The following is a 19,605-nucleotide window of genomic DNA, read 5'->3' as shown; positions in this document are numbered from 1 at the left end:
ACACACACACACACACACACACACACACACACACACACACACACACACACACACACACACACACACACACACACACACACACACACACACACACACACACACACATACCCCTCCCCTATCACTACCACCATTAACAATGAACAGAAATCTTAATAATAAGTTGCCAATGTTAAATTGAACGAGTCTAAGCATGTCTTGTCCCTCATTATAGCCTTGAAAGCAAGAAACTGATCCATGATATACATTATACATATTTAACGCCAGCTGTTGACTCGGGTACTATGTATTTAGGCCTACAGCCTTGCGTGTAATGAACATGATTGATTGATGTCATTCACATCGGTGATGGGACATGAAACAGCTATACATCAAGGCGGGGGTAACAGATGAGAGGCATTGTAGCTTGGAGCTCGGGATTGATTGACACAACGGGAATGCGTTTATAATTATACCAACGACACATATTGATGCAGTTGTAGTTGCAACTGAAGAGGCATAAGGTGGCCAAATGTAAGTTGTTTTGTATTATTGCAGATTCCATGTGTGCATATGATCATACAATGACAGAAACATTTTCTAAAAGGGTTTATTGTTGACACAGACAATTGTATCTGAAAATACAAGCGACAAAACCATTGTACGATTCCGACTTTATCATGAGCATGTGTTTAATTTTAGATTAGAAGGGCTCGCGATGAAACAATGATGATACCTTGTGCTCGTGAAAAGGGCACTATGTGCACCAGTGGCACAAACACATGCAAAGGCAAGTCAGTCGTTAATCTGGAAATAAAAATGGCTAAGCCCTTTCCATATTCGTGAGAAATCTCTGATAAAAGCAGAGGCCATTTTACGATTCCGACAATATCATGAACATGTGTTTATGTTTATACCATCTTTCGCGAGCAGGTGCTCGCGATGAAACAATGATGATACTTTGTTTTCGCGAAAAGTGCACCAGTGGCACAAACACATGCAAAGGCAAGTCAATTGTTCACCTGAAAACAAAAATGACAAAACCCTCTCCATATTCAAAAGAAATATCTACCAAAGGCGGAGTCGATAGTGCAATTCCGAAACGCGGGAACATATGATACAATTATAAATAGGAAATTGCATCGGACATATGTTGTGTCAATGATTCGTCCGATTTGGAAATTTCCTACACATGTCTACAAAAAATATTTTGAAAGCTTCACTGAGGCCTTGAGTGTTGTAACCTTGATCAAACAACTTGTAAGCAGGAGTCCACTGGTGCTCTTTGAAATCTTGATGGAAAGACCACACTAGATTGTCCCTCCAAAGTTGTGAAATGTGAACACCTCAGGCCTGACCTGGATGACGAGGTCAGCCAGGAGGGGAGGTCAGTCGGTGCCCATAGGGATGCCTACTCCAGCATTTCACACACTGTTTTCTCAGTAAACCTGATGACATTTTCTTTCATTTTTGACAAACTGTCCTGAACCTCTGAAGATATGTATATATTTATCTACGGTAAACACATTTAGTTACAAATGTCCCATTGGTCACGATTGAAGTTTTTCCTAATGTTGTCACGTGGGAATGTGGTGTACAAAGTTGAAAAATGAAATGAAATGCGTTGACAGAATTGAACCCTCTTTGATGAGTTTGCGCAAATTCAAATGAATCATTTTTCTGCTTCAGTTTACATACTGGTCCTGTATGTGGTAATATTTAATGTCTTATATATACCAAGTTTTCTTAATCGAACAATTAATGTAGTGATGGTTACATAATACTGATTATGTTATTTGAGCCTTGTCAGGGGGAACAACTACATTGAATGGGTTTATTTCAATGGTGTTACCTCATTTTTTAGTTTGTGAGTTCGACCAGTCACATCACACACCGACTTCACCAACGTCACCTACATTCAACAGGTTCCTCTTCTCAATTAGCCAAGTTGTGGCATATACTTCGACAGCATCCATAATGACTTTAAAGTTGTCATCCCAATTGGTAGGAGGCTACTCACGATATTTTGGTACATATGTGAACACCTGATGCATTGTCAAATTGGCACCTATGACAATAATATACTATGCCAAAAAAGCAGTGTATAGTGGGAGTCATCAAGACATATCTTCCGAACTACATGGTAATGGCAAATGGAAATGATATGATCATATCTCCCAATGGAGTAAGCAAGCAGATCTAATGGATTCGACTGGTTGATGTGTTAAGATCATGGCGTTCAAGGTCGTTAAAGAGGTCGGGGATCAAATTCGAAATTTGTATTTTGTGCCATCGTCATTAAACTCGGGTAAAACCATATCTGTTGGCCAGAGGCATGCTTCTGATGAGTGCCGACCAATGTCAGCTTCTCTCATGTTTCATCAGTGAGAGCAACGCCGAGTTCACTGAGAGTTGTGGGTGGATTTTGACGTTGAAGTACACGTCTGACCATGACATCCAAGATGTGTTCAGTGGGGGAAAGGTCAGGACTGAGTGCCGGTCATGACATGCCATGGATGTTTGCTGTTGGAGGAATTGGGTCACAATACTGTCAAGATGAGCATGTGCTTTATTATCTTGAAAGATGAAACGTTGCCCAACACGTTGTGCAATGGTGTTGTCCAGATAGTATTGACATGTGAACCTGCCATGGAAAATATGGAGCACAATTCGACCAGCCATTGTTATACCATAACTGACCATGAAGGACCCATCCCGAACACGACCATGCTGTTCAACGTTAAAGTCCATAAAACGCTCATTAGGACGTCTCCTAACTCGAATCCTTCGGTAATAGAAGCCGATTCGTCAGAAAATATGACGTCGGTTATCCCAGTGATGACGTTCCTTATACTACTGACTCCTCTGATTCAAATGATGTGCAGTATTTTATGGGATGACACGTGAACGACGATTTCGACGATGTCGCACCATTTGGGCACGTACTCTTACACCATGTGTCTGTTGCAACCGGTTTCTTGCCTGACTGACAGTTTGCAACCGTTTTCTTAATGAACGTTTACGTTCCCTAGGCATGTGTGCAGGTGGGCACACGTCAGAATATTGTTCCCAAACTCAGCGGAATGTTACCCCGAAACCAACAAACACATAACGTCGATGATCGACGCCGCCCAAGAGCAATACCTTCAGCTCAGAACGATGGCAGCGCGTTGTAAATTTCGTAGGATTAATGATGTTGCTTCCTCAATAAGTAAATGTGTTTAACAAAGTGTCTTTGAGTGTTTGTGCTCACAACCCGAGTCTGAGTGGCATAGTAAATCTGGCATACTGCTCCTTGTACGTGCTATCTAAAGTCACGTGCTTCATGCCTGTGAGACTATTGTGTTTGGGATCTTGATTTCCCTGTAGTTTCACCTCAAAACCAAATATCCCCTATTTGCTTTGCATAATATTTTATGACCAACAGGTTGTTAGCAGTATGACGGATCTTGGCCGCCCCAAGTAGAAGAATTTACATCATGAGCCGCCAAGCCCACTTTCTACAACACATTCCCATAGTTGAACAGCATATTCGAAGACGCAACTGTTGGTGGTTCCTGAAATTTGAAATATTGTGGGACATTTTAGGATACTGATTTTGACTGAAAATGTTACGTTAATTTAAGGCATCGGTTCGCTTTTTGGCATATTTAAAAGTCAATCATGCAACTGTTTGTAAAAAGTAATCTGTGGCTGGGTAATTTTGTAAAATAATCAATTGTTTCGATGAAGACTGGGGTAGGAAATGAATTTGCAATCACATAGCCTCTTGAAATGTTTGAAATGTAAATTTGTGCCGAAAAAAAGGAAAATTATAGATTTTCAAAGATAAGATGTCAAAGATACTCATTGGCAGTTGTGTATTATGCGAAATATGTTTTTAATATTTAAGAGTTGAAAATGAATTATTACATAAAAACTAAACGTATATAGAAGTATTCTTTGAGTGCTGACTTAGCGCCAGTACATTTCTATGTTTTGGACATAGTATCGATAACTTAAGATATTTTCATAAATCAGCTGAAAGGTACAGTTTCTTTTTCACCGTTTCATGAATATTATTGAATATATGCATTATGCATTATGCATCATAAATCATACAACAGATGTCCACAATGTAGTGGAAACGTCGTCGTGGTGAGTCTTTGGATCGGTGACCGTGTTCTGACCAGCTCGACTGAAAGTTTCTGGTGCTTCGGTCATGCCCACCACTGAAGCACATGTAGCACATGTGGTGTCTCCTTAGGCAAGTGACTTTGTTAGTAATGTGCCTCTATTCACTCAGCCGGTACTGGGTACCCGGTAGGATGAGATGGTAACGTGACTGTGAACCTTCTGGCGCCTCACGGGCAGTTTGGGTTGTATACTCCACAGGGAGCTGAGAGTGACTATCGAGTGCACATTGATCCAATGGCTGGTTTAATAATGTCTAATCGCTTAGAGCATGCTTTTGCATAGAGTACAGGGCTTCATAAAAATATAAGTAGTAGCAGCAGCAGTAGTAGTAGTGTTAGTATTCATAGCAGTAGTAGTAGTAGTAGTGAGGTGAGGGGAAATTGGGTCCAAGATTATTGCACTTATATAGCGACGTGCATGTACGTGTGCGTGTTTGTGTGGTCGATGCCGATTTATAGTGCTAGCTCACTGAGATACCATGAGGCAGTTTAACACGAATACCCCACTCAGACACAGTATACTGACACCGAGCCGACCAGTCCTTGTTTTAGCCCCTTTAGCGCCAGACAGGGTACCAACAAGTACCATTTTTTAAAGTCTTTTGGTATGACGCGGCCGGGGATCGAACCCCGGACTTTCCGCTCTCCGGGCGGACGCTCTACCACTAGACCACGGAGGCGGTCCTGGTAGTAGTAGTAGTAGTAGTAGTAGTAGTAGTAGTAGTAGTAGTAGTAGTAGTAGTAGTAGTAATGTTATGTCATGGTTTGTTTTCAAATGAATAGCGTCATGTTATTCACGCAGGGCTACAGTCAGATTTCATGACAAAGGCATAACGCACTAACCAATACACAGGATCCCCCAATCATGTGCCTGACACCAGGTGTTCTACGAGAAGATGTCTCCTCCGATTCCGGGGGTACAGCGTGTGACTGAGTGTTGTACACGCCTGCAAGAATCCATATAGCGATACTGACTTTACCAAGGAGACATGGTCCGGAGATGGATCGACCTCCACACCGCCGCTAAGGACCCTCTCAACCCTGTCTACTTGACGACAATTGTCGAAGACTCCGAAATACTCAATTTATTAGCCTTGTATTGTGCGAGATACCGTTTTGCAATGACAGGAGTGGAAGCAATCTTCTGCGTTAATAGACTTCGGGCTAGCAGTTGTACTGTTATAATTACCCGTATTTCAGGGAATTCCCCCGACAACGTGATCAGGGTCAAGACTGATCTTTATTCATTGATAAATTGTTAGGCCCACTCAAATGATTATGCTTATGATTCATGTTAGGGGCCTTCGTTGTAATAGCTTCGTATAGCACCAATTACTTTAAACGAAGCTGTGCGACTGAATCGCTCGTTTAGAAGTGTTTCTGAAAGTGATTTAATATTAAAAAAAACCTAACATTGGGTTTTGATGTTTGGGTTAACGTTACCATGTGCAACTAACGTAACAGCGGCACCAGAGAATAGTCGGACTCAACATAGGGTCAAAGGTAACACAGTGACAGAGGAATTCCATGATTAAATAACGAATCAACATGCATGCATCAAATCGAATATTTGTCTGTTTATCAAAACAGGCATATGATTCAAGATTATTTGTAGATGGCATTAAGGAAGTGTCCGTCATTAATCCACACAACAATACTGGTTCGTTGGATATGTTTATTTACAACAATTATCGTGACAACTTTTATGTTAAATACAAATTATTAAAACGATCGTATTGCTCTCGTTTGTCTCGTGCCTCGGATACGTGTTATTAACGTTTAATTGTACAATGCACAGCCAATGAATACAATAAGTGTTTGTTTGGTAGTACAGTAAACTACGTTTATAACGAACACGCTTATAACGAACTGACGGATATAACGAACTTATTTTAGTCCCGGCCATTTGGTGTATATATGCTGTGTATATGCTTATAACGAACTACGGTTATTACGAACTAAAATAAGTGGTCCCTTTGAGTTCGTTATAACCGTAGTTTACAGTTTTGGTACGTGCTTCTGTAGAACCGCACCAGGAAGTCGAAATGCTATACCACATTCACATAAGAAATTATTAGGCCCTTTTTGTTTTAAATTCAGCCATCATTTCCAGTGCTCAGCGGTGATTGCTAGTTATAAGACAAATATATTTACAATATCTGAACGGTACAGCAAAGTTCAACATTAAGTCTGAACGCGTTTCCTTAAGTTCAAAATGTCACAACATGTCATGCCGACATCCAATTATCTGAATATGAAATATTCATCATTCACGAAAAGCATGAACTAATGGCACTGTCAGTTGGAAACATTTTAAGATAAGAAAATAACTTCATCACCCCTGGGAGTGCGATGGCTGTCTGATGAACTGGAAGAGCTCTACGACAGGCACAATGACATAGTGATATCTGGGTGCCTTTTTTGTGACAGACTTGGTTTACCGTTCTTCCTGCCACGACAGACATGCAGTCCCATGGTAGTTAGCATGTCAAGCGTTCTGTGAGTGCATCCGTTCTCGTTGGAAATGACTGGTAAACAGATCCAGTATTACGCACGGTTGAAACATAGGGAGACTCAGGCCTTGCATCCATTCTGTTGATGGAGCGCAGCCAAATGAATTCAAGTACTGTCCTATTAGTATATTCTGAGCTAATGATTTCCACTGTTGAAGTTTTATTTTGCTAACGGCCATTGTCATCATCGCTATTGTTATAGAGTTTTACGAAGTTTGAATTTGAAACATTGTTTGTTTCTTTGTTCTTAAACTCTGCACTCAGCAATATTCAAGCTGTTTGACGGCGGTTTGTGAATAATCTAGTCTGGACCAAACAATCCAGTGATTGACATCTTTAGCATTGATCTACGCAATTGGGATACGATGACATGTGTCAACCAAGTCAGTGAGTCTGACCACCCAACCCCGATAGACGCCTTTTACGGCAAGCATGGGCTGACGAAGACCAATTCTAACCCGGATCTTCGCCCCTGACTAAACTCACGGGCAAAAGAAACGCTGGTTTTATAATTGTTGACACAGTTTTGATCAAAACCTAAAACCATGATTCAATACCATATAAAAACATTCTCCCAAACGCGCCAATTATTTCCTAGGGGACGTGGCGACTCTGCAGCACGTGATTTTCGGAGAAATACGTTTTTTCCCTCTTTTTGTAAAATGCATATTAAGGAAAATTTAGATTTAGGTATAAATTGTTCACAGAAACCTTCTATAGCATTGAATCGTTTAGATTTCACCTACAAGAATGCCACGTTTGACGTCTGAGCAGCCAGAGAGAGCAATAGGAATGTTGCAGATGGGTGAAACTCAGACCAAAGTTGCAGAAATCATCAACTGTCACAAAACCACCATCGAGAGACTGGTGAAACGTTTTAGAGATATTGGCCGGACATCAGACAAACCACGAAGTGGAAGACCACGAGTAACCACGCCCAACGAAGACCGCTATTTGCGTATGTTGCACCTACGTACCAGATTCCTCACTGTGACGTCATCAGCACAAAATGCTTTCCAACACACCGTCAGCAGAAGGACTGTAGCCCGACGTCTCCGCCATTTTGGTTTGAGAGCTTATCGACCTTTGTGGGGAATGACCTTGACCCGACAACATAGACTCAACAGATTGAGGTGGGCTCGTACAGTGCAACGCTGGCAAAGATGACATTGGGATAGGGTGCTGTTTACCGATGAGAGTAGGTTCCAGGTTTTCAGTGCTGACGGCCGATTGCGAGTTTACCGACGTAGAGGCGAACGTACGTCACGTTGCTGCGTTCAGGAAGTGCACCCCCATGGCGTTGGCAGTGTGATGATCTGGGGCGGTATTTGCGGTGACACCAAGACCGACCTGGTGGTTATAAATGGTAACCTCAACGCTAACGGCTATATCAACCAGGTCATTACACCAGCCGTACTTCCATTCCTGCAGAATAATCCCAGAACGCTGTTGCAACAGGATAACGCCTATCCACATTCTGCACGTGTTACAAGAGACCTTTTGAATGCAAACAATATACAAGTTCTCCCGTGGCCAGCCCGATCCCCTGACATGAATCCAATAGAACACCTCTGGGACCATCTTGGGAGACGTATTCGGCAACATCAGCATCCCCCACATGACAGACAGACCTTGACGCAGGCACTGCAAGAAGAGTGGCGTCTTTTCACTCCAGCTATTGTGAGGAGACTGGTAACATCAGTACGACGTCGTGTCAGGGAGTGCATTCGTGCTAGAGGTGGACACACTCGATATTGACGATTAATTGTGATTTTCAGGTGTGTTATTATTTGACAACAAGAAAAAGAACATGATCGAATTATGGACATTCAAACACCTCTTCCAAAAATGCTCATAACTCCTGAACATATCATCACGTGGCTGTCAGAGTTCGTAAACCTGATGTCTATTGTTGTTTCTGTAAAATAAATGATATCTGTTGACATAATTTTTCATATGTCTTTATTAGATGCGAATATTAGAAGCCAGCATTTCTTTTGCCCTTGAGTTTATATAACGAACCCCCAAATGCTCCAGCTCGATATTATAATGTACACCTGACGCAACATGTGTGGATACATGTAACACGAAACGATAGTTGTTTAATGGATAACAATGTGCAGAAACTTCATTACAAAGGTAACAGGTTCGAATCCCTGATTTGCCCAGACAAACGTGCTCGTGGGTTTAAGCAGATGGTAAACGTCTGAGGTGCATCACGTTAGGCTTTCCTCCCCCATCATCCGTTGTACGAATCTTGCTTTCCGTCTACTGCTGAAATTTCTGCAGTGACTGCCACGTCTTTTCGAAAGTACAAAACCTTATGCACAAAACAGCAGGCTGGGATTTCTTTACGAAATAGGACACTCGGTTATTGCAAAACATGTACAACACTTGCTTACAGATTACTAACGTGTGCAGACACATGGCAGGCAATTAAACCTCCACTGTAGGAGGATGAGCTATCTGCACAATAACTACACTTTATTGTATTTGTACGTTCATATCGAACATCATCACCAGTTGTTTTAGGTCTGTAGTACATTGTATCGATGTATGCTAACACATCCCGTGGGATTAACACGAGTCAGTAAATGTTCACAACTGATTTGTTTCTGTCAGCGGGTTTAGTGTTTGACAGTGTCAGAAAGTCGTGTGTTTATGGCTTCTCATAAGTGACGCCAGGGCCTGCAGCTGGTGCGGTGAGGTCAATAACGAGGCAATGATCATCCCCGCAGCAGGAAGCGGCTATGAGGGAACGAATGATATACTGAAGAACCTACATAGAGAGATAGGCAGGGGCTTAATGTCACTTGAACAATATTCACTACATGGTCATAAACGGAACTCAGATTGCTACCGGAGTAGGGACATGAAAGAAATGGTTTTGATTGTTGTGTTATAGTACAGTGTGTCACACAGCAAGCGTAAGGTTTGCAAACATGTTGACACCATCAAAACTCGGTTAATAACCACCGAGCTCAATCTATCGGACGAATACATGTATATGCAACGGCAGAGAGGGGATCAATCGAGGGCAATTTTCACGTTGCTTCCATGGGTTAACGATATTGCCTTTACATCTGTAGTGGATTTGACATCTTAATATGAGTCAGTCAATGTGTCAGTCAGACATTGGGCACATCCATCCATATTACGGGGGTGGGACAGAAAATATATAAAGGAGTTTTATATATTGCACCTTTATGGGGAATCGGACCAGGCTCTATATTGTGACGAGCCAGAGCTTTACGTATGTGGCTACCCATCACACTTATATGTGAATAATTATGAAGTTAAATGTACTTATGATGCTTGCGAATCGGTTCAATTGGTTGTATTTCATGTGGAAACATGCATAACGTTAGGCCGGCTTCACCATGAAGAAACATTCAAGTTCAATGTTTTGTGAAAATACAGTGTCTGCAAAAAACAGTACTTGTATGTGTCAAATAAATAAACTGGGTATGCATTCTCGCAAACATCTGGTGTCATCAATGATTTTCAGTGATTCTTGCAAAGATTTTAACGGCTACTTTGAATTTTAGGCCCACTGGAATGTCTCGACGGATGATCGAAAATGGAGCTGGCGTTTTATATGTATCTGTTTTTACTGTCTCCATGAACCAGGGTAATTTATTAATCAAACCACCATAAGGCTATGGTGCTGATAAGAGCTCACAATCAGGGCTAATGGTGGATTATTTGATTGATGAATTACTCTGGTTCACAGAAACAGTTATAACAGAACATTATTACCCAAATGAGAAAGAGATGGGGCTCAACTTTTCGGTAATATCTCAGAGGGAAAATAACACTTTCCTGTAATGTGATTGGATACACGATAAATTACGTAATTGAATTGACCGAGAAGTTACGACGGTACTGCTTTGCATTCATTATTCAAAAATCTGCAACCAGCAATACAATCACTGTGCCCATGTCCTTGGCCCGAGGCTAGCGAAAAGACACTAAATACACAGTAGTCGTAGTTGTGTATTTGTCCCAGTGGTGACATTAGATATGAATCACAACATTGAATTTGTATTCATGAATCACAACATTGAATTTGTATTCATGAATCACAACCCGTGCTCGTGGGTTTCACCGAAGTGGTAAACGTCTGAGACCTGCATCACTTCGGGCTTTCCTCCCACATTAAGCTGACACGCCGTGATATAACTGGAATACTGTTAAAAGCAGCGTTAAACCCAACTCACTCACTCACTCACTCACTCACTCATGAATCACAAACATTGAATTTGTATTAATTTGTAATAATTATCATGTTTAAACATACAAACAATACTGAAACATAGATCAAGACAACTGTAGAATGTAAACACACAATCCACGATGGCCTCGCTCGTCTCCCTGAAAAGTGACAAATTAAATAATTTATTTTCTAGAGAAGTTTATGCTTGACATATTCATATGCAACTTAACTAGCCCAGGTCAGGTCATAACACAACTAAACAAGCATGCTCCGCTGACTTCGGAATCTTGGCAAAGAATTCGCACTAGAGGACAACTGTTGGATTAAAAACTTGTCGCCTGTTTTCGTGACTCTTTCCCTGAAATTTCGGGAAACCGGCCCGTAACGATCCGAGGTAGAATAGGCCTTCAGCAACCCATGCTTGCCGTAAAAAGCGACTTAGCTTGTCGTAAGAGGCGACTAACGGGACCGGTTGTCAGGCTCGCTGACTTGGTTGATGCATGTCATCGATCCCAATTGCGTGGATCGATGCTCATGTTGTCAATCACTGGGTTGTCTGGTCCAGACTCGATTACTTACAGACCGCCGTCATACAGCTGGAATATTGCTGAGAGCGGCGTTAAACAACAAATAAAGACAAAAGACAACGAATTACCAAACCAGCACTGCATCACATAATCCGAACTTCAAATGAAATTTTCGAATAATATTTCCACAAACACATTGGCTGTCACTGATCAGGTGTAAGGTGGTCAAAAACAGGTGACGTCAGATCACGTTAATGCGAAGGAGGAAATTGTATCTATTCGATTGAAAGTTGTTTTTAATACTTATTACCACTAGTGAGTGAGTGAGTGAGTATGGTTTTACGCCGCTTTTAGCAATATTCCAGCAATATCACGGCGGGGGACACCAGAAATGGGCTTCACACATTGTACCCATGTCGGGAATCGAACCCGGGTCTTCGGCGTGACGAGCCAACGCTTTAACCACTAGGCTACCCGACCGCCCCTTATTACCACTAACATGATGTTGATTAGTATTATGGTGTTACTTCCTTGGTGTTGACGTAGACGTTAGACGTCAGATTCTTCAAATCTAATAGAATGCAAGCCTTTATCAACCTGTCCAAATTCCATTCGTACAACTTTTGTTTTGGTAGTGGTCGACGATTCTTGTCATGTTTTGTTTCACCGATACAGTAAATGTGAGTGAGTCAGTTGGGTTTAACGCCGCTTTTAACAGTATTCCAGTTATATAACGGCGTGTCAGCTTCATGTGGGAGGAAAGCCCGAAGTGATGCAGGTTCAGATGTTCATAACTTCGGTGAAACCCACGGGTACGGTGCTGACAAACCTTGAAACACACAATCATAGGTTTCTGGTGAGCCCAAGGGACGCAACTGTGCACAGCTAATTGCGGCGCCTTAGACGACTGGGCCACCCATGCCCCTGTACAGTTAAAGTAAGAGTCATGTATTTGTTACGGATTATCCTCAAGTGTTTGGTTATTAAATGGACAAACAGAATTATTCACAGTTCTATATTCTGCCTTTTCAACCATTTCATTAAGTGTATGACTATTTGCTCAACGGCCTCGTATAAAAACATAAGTGAAAGAGGGCCACATAAGATGAATTTCGGTAGTAATAAAAATAACCCACTCGACACTCGAAATTACAGATTATACGTATGTCCCTCGTGAAATTAACGTATTAGGTCCCACGCCTATCCTCGGGGCTGTAAACGTTTCTTTCATTCCGGATATATAATCCATAATTCCTCACTGGGGGACTCCGGGTACGAATAGGTCCCCAGCAACTTGTTCTTGTCGTAAGTGTCGACCAAATGGATCGGGTGTTCAGTCTCAGTGACTTGGCTGATTGCATGTGATCGTTCCCCCATCGTTGTGAAGACTCCGGGGTAGAATAGGTCTTCAGCCCATGCTTGCCGTAAAAGGTGACTATTTGTCGCAAGAGGCGACTAACGGGATCGGGTGGTCAGGCTCGATGACTTGGTTGATGCATGTCATCGATCCCAATTGCGTGGATCGATGCTCATGATGCTAACTGGATTGTCTGGTCCAGATTCGATTATTTACAGACCGCCGTCATATAGCTGGAATATTGCTGAGTGCGGCGTTAAACAACAAACCAACCAACCGATCGTTGTTCATCGATCACTGGATTGCCTGGTCCAGACTCAATTACGTACAGGCAGTCCTCCTATAGCTGGGAGTCTGCTGCGTGCGGCGTTAAACAACAAACCTCTTAGCTCATTTGTTATACTGTGACTCACAAACCAAGCCTGTCTGGGGTAAGAATGAATTGCAGATTTAGAATCAATTTGGTATCACGCAGTTTCATGTGAGTGGCTTCTTATAACACGCACACCAGATCGTAATATCCGCTTTTTTTTCACGGACGAGTTTATGTTAGTATAAATACGGAGCGAGTCTGCAGGTCCAGTGAACAAACACCATCTTAATCGAACATTGACACTCCTGACGTTACCTTGTAAAGGTTCCAGTCTACATAAACAAATCCCAAGGTTACAAATGTTAAATTCAGATCGGTTACAAAGCTATCAATCGAAATGGACGTTTTCCTATTACATTGCATAAAAGGTGGCACTGGTTACTAATTGACTCCCTTTTTTCGCTCCACTTCCATCGCCCGAAGCGACTGCGGTCATGAACATGACATGGATCTGTCTCCAATGATTAAGAACCAAGGATGGCTTTCCCCACCTTCAAGCCACAGTCTCACGGACATATAATGGTAGTACTACAAGCCGCCACAACGTTAAGATCCGGTCAGGTTTGGTCTTCAGCACCTCATGCTTGTCGTAAGTCCATCAACCAAGTCACCGAGCCTGACCACCAGATCTCGTTAGTCGCCTTTTACGACAAGCATAGTCAGTCACCTTTAACGGCAAGCCTGGGTTGCTGAAGACCTATTCCAACCCTTGAGGGCTAGGGCTAGGGGCAGAGTACCATGAATTCCAGCACTCATCCAATATCGGCATTTTGGGGTGAAGAAAGACGACTGACAGATCTCATCAATTCTGTGTGTAGAGCTGAAGTCACAGCACTCGCAACACAGCTTCTACCCAGTGATGGCAAACGGGATGCATCTCACCAATTACCATTACAATGGTTCTTTGGCTTCATGAACGATGGCTTAGCTTAACTCCGCAAAGCCCGAGTCGTGTAGTTTACTGGCTAGCTCTGGCTCTGGGGAAACTGCCATGACGTATTCATAAGAGTTGCATGACATCGCAACCATCAGGATTCTTGGACTCTCAGCGTTCGCTCGTCACGCCGAACACCCGGGTTCGATTCCCGAATGGGTACAATGTGTGAAGCCCATTTCTGGTGTCCCCCGCCGTGATATTGCTGGAATATTGCTAAAAGCGGCGTAAAACCATACTCACTCACTTACTTGGGCTCCTGGACAGAACATTCTACCTATTTTGTCTTATTGGATCAGCTCTTACGTGCTGGGTGCATCCCTGTCGCTTATGGCGCCATGGCAATTTAGGTTGCTTCAATGGACATATATTCAGGGAATATAAATATAATCAGGGAGTTTCCCATATTATGCGAATGTGTTTGAACCTGCCAATTTTTTTCAGACATTTAGGCGAAAGCCTTGGCAAAGTTTACAACGAGCATATTCCAAAAGAAAGAGAGGATGCGCTCTCTGGAACCAATAGTTAAGAGGAACGTTCTTGGTGACATTGTAGGTGAGAAAGCCACAAAAGAAACGTCAGTCACCGAAAAAATAATAGAACTCGAAGAGAAAACACTTCCAAGCAGGCTCAGCCTGAGGAAATCGGAACACGTGGCGCCATGCACACCGGGCTCTTTGAGACGGTAGCTTGCAGCTTCCGACCAAACAAACATCATTTCCGTATCTTGATCAGAATATTATTACGTGAGGTAGTTTGCTGTGTTTGTGGGAACTTCCAACCAGAAGGGCTTGTTGCATGGATTTTCATATAATTGTCATTTCGGTGCACTCATTCTTCGCGTGCTCACTGGGTACACTTGAAATACTGCAAACCAACACGTGTTGCTCAAGCACACTGGGAATTCGGGTTCCATATCACTCAGACAAATGACTAAGGTCTTGTATCAAGAACTGATTATTGCTCACGCGTCCCTGAATTGGTTTTCAGTTAGTTTTTGTCATGTTTGTAAAATATGCTTCCCCCTCTCCCTCACTCTCCCTCTCTCTTTCTCCCTCCCTCTATCCTTCCATCCTTTTCTCCCTCCCTCCCCTCTCTTTCTCCTCTCTCTCTCTTTCTCTATCCCTCCCACCCTCCCTCCTTCCCTCCCCTATCTCTCTCCCTTTCTCACTCTCTCTCTCCCTCCCAACATCTCACCTCTCTCTCCCTCTATCCTTCCCTCCCTCTCTCCCCCTATCTCTCTCCCTTTCTCTTCCGTCCTCGCTCACTCTCACTCCCACCCTTTACCCCCTCTCTCTCTCCCTCTCTCCACCTCTTTCTCCTCCCTCCCTCTCTCTACCCATCGATGCATATACTATTACAGCATGTTCAACGTGTTTTGGGCCTCAAATTTGTAGTGTTTCGGTGATCGTTTTCAACCTTGTAAATTTTGAAAACGTTTGTAATTTTTGGGTCAAATCGAGTCATCAAGTGTATACTTTTCTTTTGAGTGGCAGCTTATTACTCCACAAAGTCGTCTATTGTAACAATGTGATTGTGTCCTAGCAGGGTTTCATAGTATTACCGTCAAACTACTGGAGGGAATGGAAATAACGTGACAGTAACAAGATGGTGCTTGATTGAGTCGTCTCACTGGGCATAGCATTGTCAATATTAACTTGACAAGATATGTTCATTTGACCCTCTAAGTGTAAACAGAAATGCTCTCAAATGTGAAACTTAATTTATGATTAGTTGGATTGATAATAAAAACGTAATCAGAAAAAGTCCTTGGGGGCTCGCAAATACCGTGCACAAGGATCTTTGCTTCTTCTTCCTTCTTCATTCATCAGGTGTTCTGGCATGGAACGTGCGTGTTTACTGGTGCGCCATGGCAAATGCGTGTTTACTGGTGCGCCATGGCAAGTGCGTGTTTACTGGTGAGCCATGGCAAGTGCGTGCTTAATGGTGAGCCATGGAACTTGCGTGTATAGCGAAGGAACGTGTGTGTTCTGGTGAGCTATGTACGTTTCACAACCGTATCTCAGTCTAGTCTTTTGGACGATAGCTTAATTTACGATAAGTTAAATTACATCCATGATGTATAACTTCAGCCCATTAGGACCATCTAAGGTTCTTGGGTAGAGCTGATGTTTATTTGTGTCTTCAATGTGACTATTATGTTGCAATATCTAGGTATACTACACTATATCTAGGTTATGATTATCTGCGTCAGCTTGACTGAAATGTCAGTAATTCCAGAACCATTATTGATGTTTTAAGCGTCATACACGTAAGTCTCAATTATTTCCAGAGTAATACACGTAGACGGAGCCGTGAGAACGTGCTGTGTGGTGGGTGTAGTAGACTCCGATAGCCGCGTCTCCAAACAATCAAATTGTATTCACATCCACTCAGGTCAAATAAGGTGAATATATAATTTTACCCACACTCTCACATGAAAACTAGGGTGAATATGGAATTTTATTCACATCCACACAGGTCAAATAAGGCGAATATGTAATTTTATCCACATCCTCACATAGCAGCTTGGGTGAATATGAAATCTTATTCACTTCCACACAGGTCAATTAAAGTAAATATTAAATTTATCCACACCCTCACGTAGCAACTAGGGTAAATATGAAATTTTATTCACATCCACACAGGTCAAATAAGGTGAATATGTTATTTTATCCACACCCTCACATGGAAACTAGGGTGAATATGAAATTGTATTCACTTCGATTCGGGGCAAATAAAGTGAATATGTCCAGTGTGTTTTTAAACGTACAATGGACTTTTAGCAGATCTTTCTTATCTAATACACTCAAGTGGATTAGCCGCTGATTAAGGCTATATATTTGTGTCTTGAATTGTACTCATATGGTTAGATATTTAAGCTGAAAAGTTATTATATTCAGAAACTTTCCATACACATGTTCTGAAGCAGCTGCAGATAGACTCCAACAACCTAGAATCGATCTCAAATTCACGTACGCCAATAACTGTTGAGCATGTACTACTTTACCGTTATCACAGGCCGTCAAAGTCCCAATCCATTCATTAACCAAAGGACTATAGTTAAATACTGAAGACCTGGAACATGCCTTCACATCTTCTCACATGAAACAGGCGCACATCCAATAACAATAGGGATGAGGGAATCCTTTGTGTTGTATTGTTATAACGTGCTTTGTATAAATGGCATCGATCGGAGATGTGTGTACATAAAAGGGGACAACGAGGTCTTGTGTCCGAGTGTTTTAATGAACTTTTGCTGTAGCGCCTGGTAAACACTGTGTAGCTATTGTCCTGCAGTCAGGTAGACGGACGGGATATTAGTGTTTAGCTTATATATAATGGGCACTCATCGGCTGGATAGCAGTACACGACCCGGGGATGCTTTCATCATCAACTGATTCAAGGTTCTGTGAATTCCTGAGTGGACATCGTTAGGTGCAATCACATCCCCTAGCATTGTAGGTAGGTTGGATTGGATATGTTAGCTCCATGTTCTTTGTCGATCAGAAGTGTTGAAGGACGTATCTGTTGTAGTGTTTGTGAACTTTCAGAAGTCGAATTGACAAAACTAATCTGTTAAATGTGTCATATATAGTCATACTGTATTATAAACAAAAAAAATGTTACACTTAAGTCTGTTCGTTCTCGGAATTATTTATTCCTTCAGATTCATCTGTAAATTGAGATTCATGATGCGTGTCATTATCCGGTTTTTGTGGTTCGAACCCAAGACCTGCCCAGGCCTGTATGACTTCGGACTGCCCCCTTGCCCGTGAATGAGTGAGTGAGTATAGTTTTACACCGCTGTTGACAATATTGTAGCACCACCACAACGGGTTTCACAAAAAATCGGCTTCACTTAATTTACCAAATTTTCGGGATCGACCCCGGCTCTGCACGTGGCACACCGTGACGTACATAGAATACTGATTAAGCGTCGTAAACCCATCTCACTCACTCCATCTGTACACACCTGGCTTTGAGATGATGCCTCATCTTGCGCTTCCAATACATGGAAGTGCATTTGTGTCTTTTTGTGGTGACAGGGACCGCTGATCTGGAGTGAGTGAGTGAGTATGGTTTTACGCCGCTTTTAGCAATATTCCAGCAATATCACGGCGGGGGACACCAGAAATGAGCTTCACACATTGTACCCATGTCGGGAATCGAACCCGGGTCTTCTGCGTGATGAGCGAACGCTTTGACCACTAGGCTACCCGACCGCCCCGATCTGGAGTGACTCGGAATATGAGTAATATCGTTTGTATTTTACAATGCCGATAAAACAGATTAAATACTCAGTGACTCCCGCAAATCTGAAAACACATAATGTTTGTTTAAAAAGAGAAGTAATAAAAAGATTACTGCACCACGCGAAACCCGTTGATTTCGTTACATTCCGAATTACGATCTTCAGCCAACGTTGGCGTAACATTTCACTGTCAAGTCGTGGGTGTCTGAAGAAATTAATTACTGATGCAGTGTTTGCAGTACAGACATAAGAATCAGATTACCACGTGACAGATACTGCAAATATGAACTGTGAGGAAATGGTCATTGAATCTCTATATTCAATTACTATAATCCGATATCGGCTGCACGTCACAGAAAATGTCCGCCTGTCAATTCAACATCAGCCTTAGCATTGACATTAAGCGCTGAATGTCAGTATTCAATTAAATTATGAGATAACCGATTTGAGCAAGTTCTGCTAAGTATAGTCATTCATTCCTGTTCCGTAGCTTTCGTTTTGTCTCCTTGAATTCCAGACTACACGGTTTAACAAATTACCCTTTGAAATCTCTTCAACTGTATAACACAGTGACTTCATTTTAAGATCAATGAAAATTAGTGTGGATTTTAGCTTTGTTTCAGTCGTCACTTTTAACACATCATCAGCTTGAACATTTATATTTTCCGTTTGACGGAACGCATTTTCTTTTCGCACTTTATTGTTCCCATTGGATTAATAAGATGGATTTCATTGTGCAGACCGACGCCCGTTGCTTTATGTGATCAGGGCTTGGGTCAACACACAACTCATACATTTTGATTATTTGAATATACTGGAAGTAATTACAAGATCCTCAGAGAGATGTTCTAGGCAGAAGTCGCCGACTGGATGTTGCAATGAAATATTTAGACTTGGTGATTTAGAATGTGGAGGTAACAAAATATGCAATTGTTTACTATTTGACACCTAGTTTATACAGTCCAGTAATTGTTTACTATTTGACACATAGATTTATACAGTCCAGTAATTGTTTACTATTTGACACCTAGATTTATACAGTCCAGTAATTGTTTACTATTTGACACCTAGATCATACAGTCCAGTAATTGTTACCTATTTGACATCTAGTTTATACATTCCCGTAATTGTTTACTATTTGACACCTAGATCATACAGTCCAGTAATTGTTTACTATTTGACACCTAGATCATACAGTCCAGTAATTGTTTACTATTTGACACCTAGATCATATAGTCCAGTAATTGTTTACTATTTGACACCTAGATCATACAGTCCA

At 41.9% G+C, this 19,605-nt stretch overlaps 1 protein-coding gene across 1 annotated transcript in view; it reads left to right on the top strand.

Moving 5' to 3' along the window:
- Positions 1 to 435: 435 nt before the first annotated feature.
- The window catches only part of LOC124150584 (neuropeptide Y receptor type 5-like), a 37,356-nt gene continuing 18,186 nt past the window's right edge, over positions 436 to 19,605 (top strand). The window contains exon 1 of the mRNA XM_048388610.1: positions 436 to 510. The gene's annotated coding sequence lies outside the window, so the exon portion shown is untranslated. The remainder of the gene's footprint in view (positions 511 to 19,605) is intronic.

Source organism: Haliotis rufescens, unplaced genomic scaffold, assembly GCF_023055435.1.
Source record: "Haliotis rufescens isolate VD_foot unplaced genomic scaffold, xgHalRufe1.0.p SCAF_75, whole genome shotgun sequence".
NCBI lineage: Eukaryota > Metazoa > Mollusca > Gastropoda > Lepetellida > Haliotidae > Haliotis > Haliotis rufescens.
The sequence above is the reverse complement of the archived record's forward strand: the minus strand, read 5'-3'. Positions and strand labels throughout refer to the sequence as shown.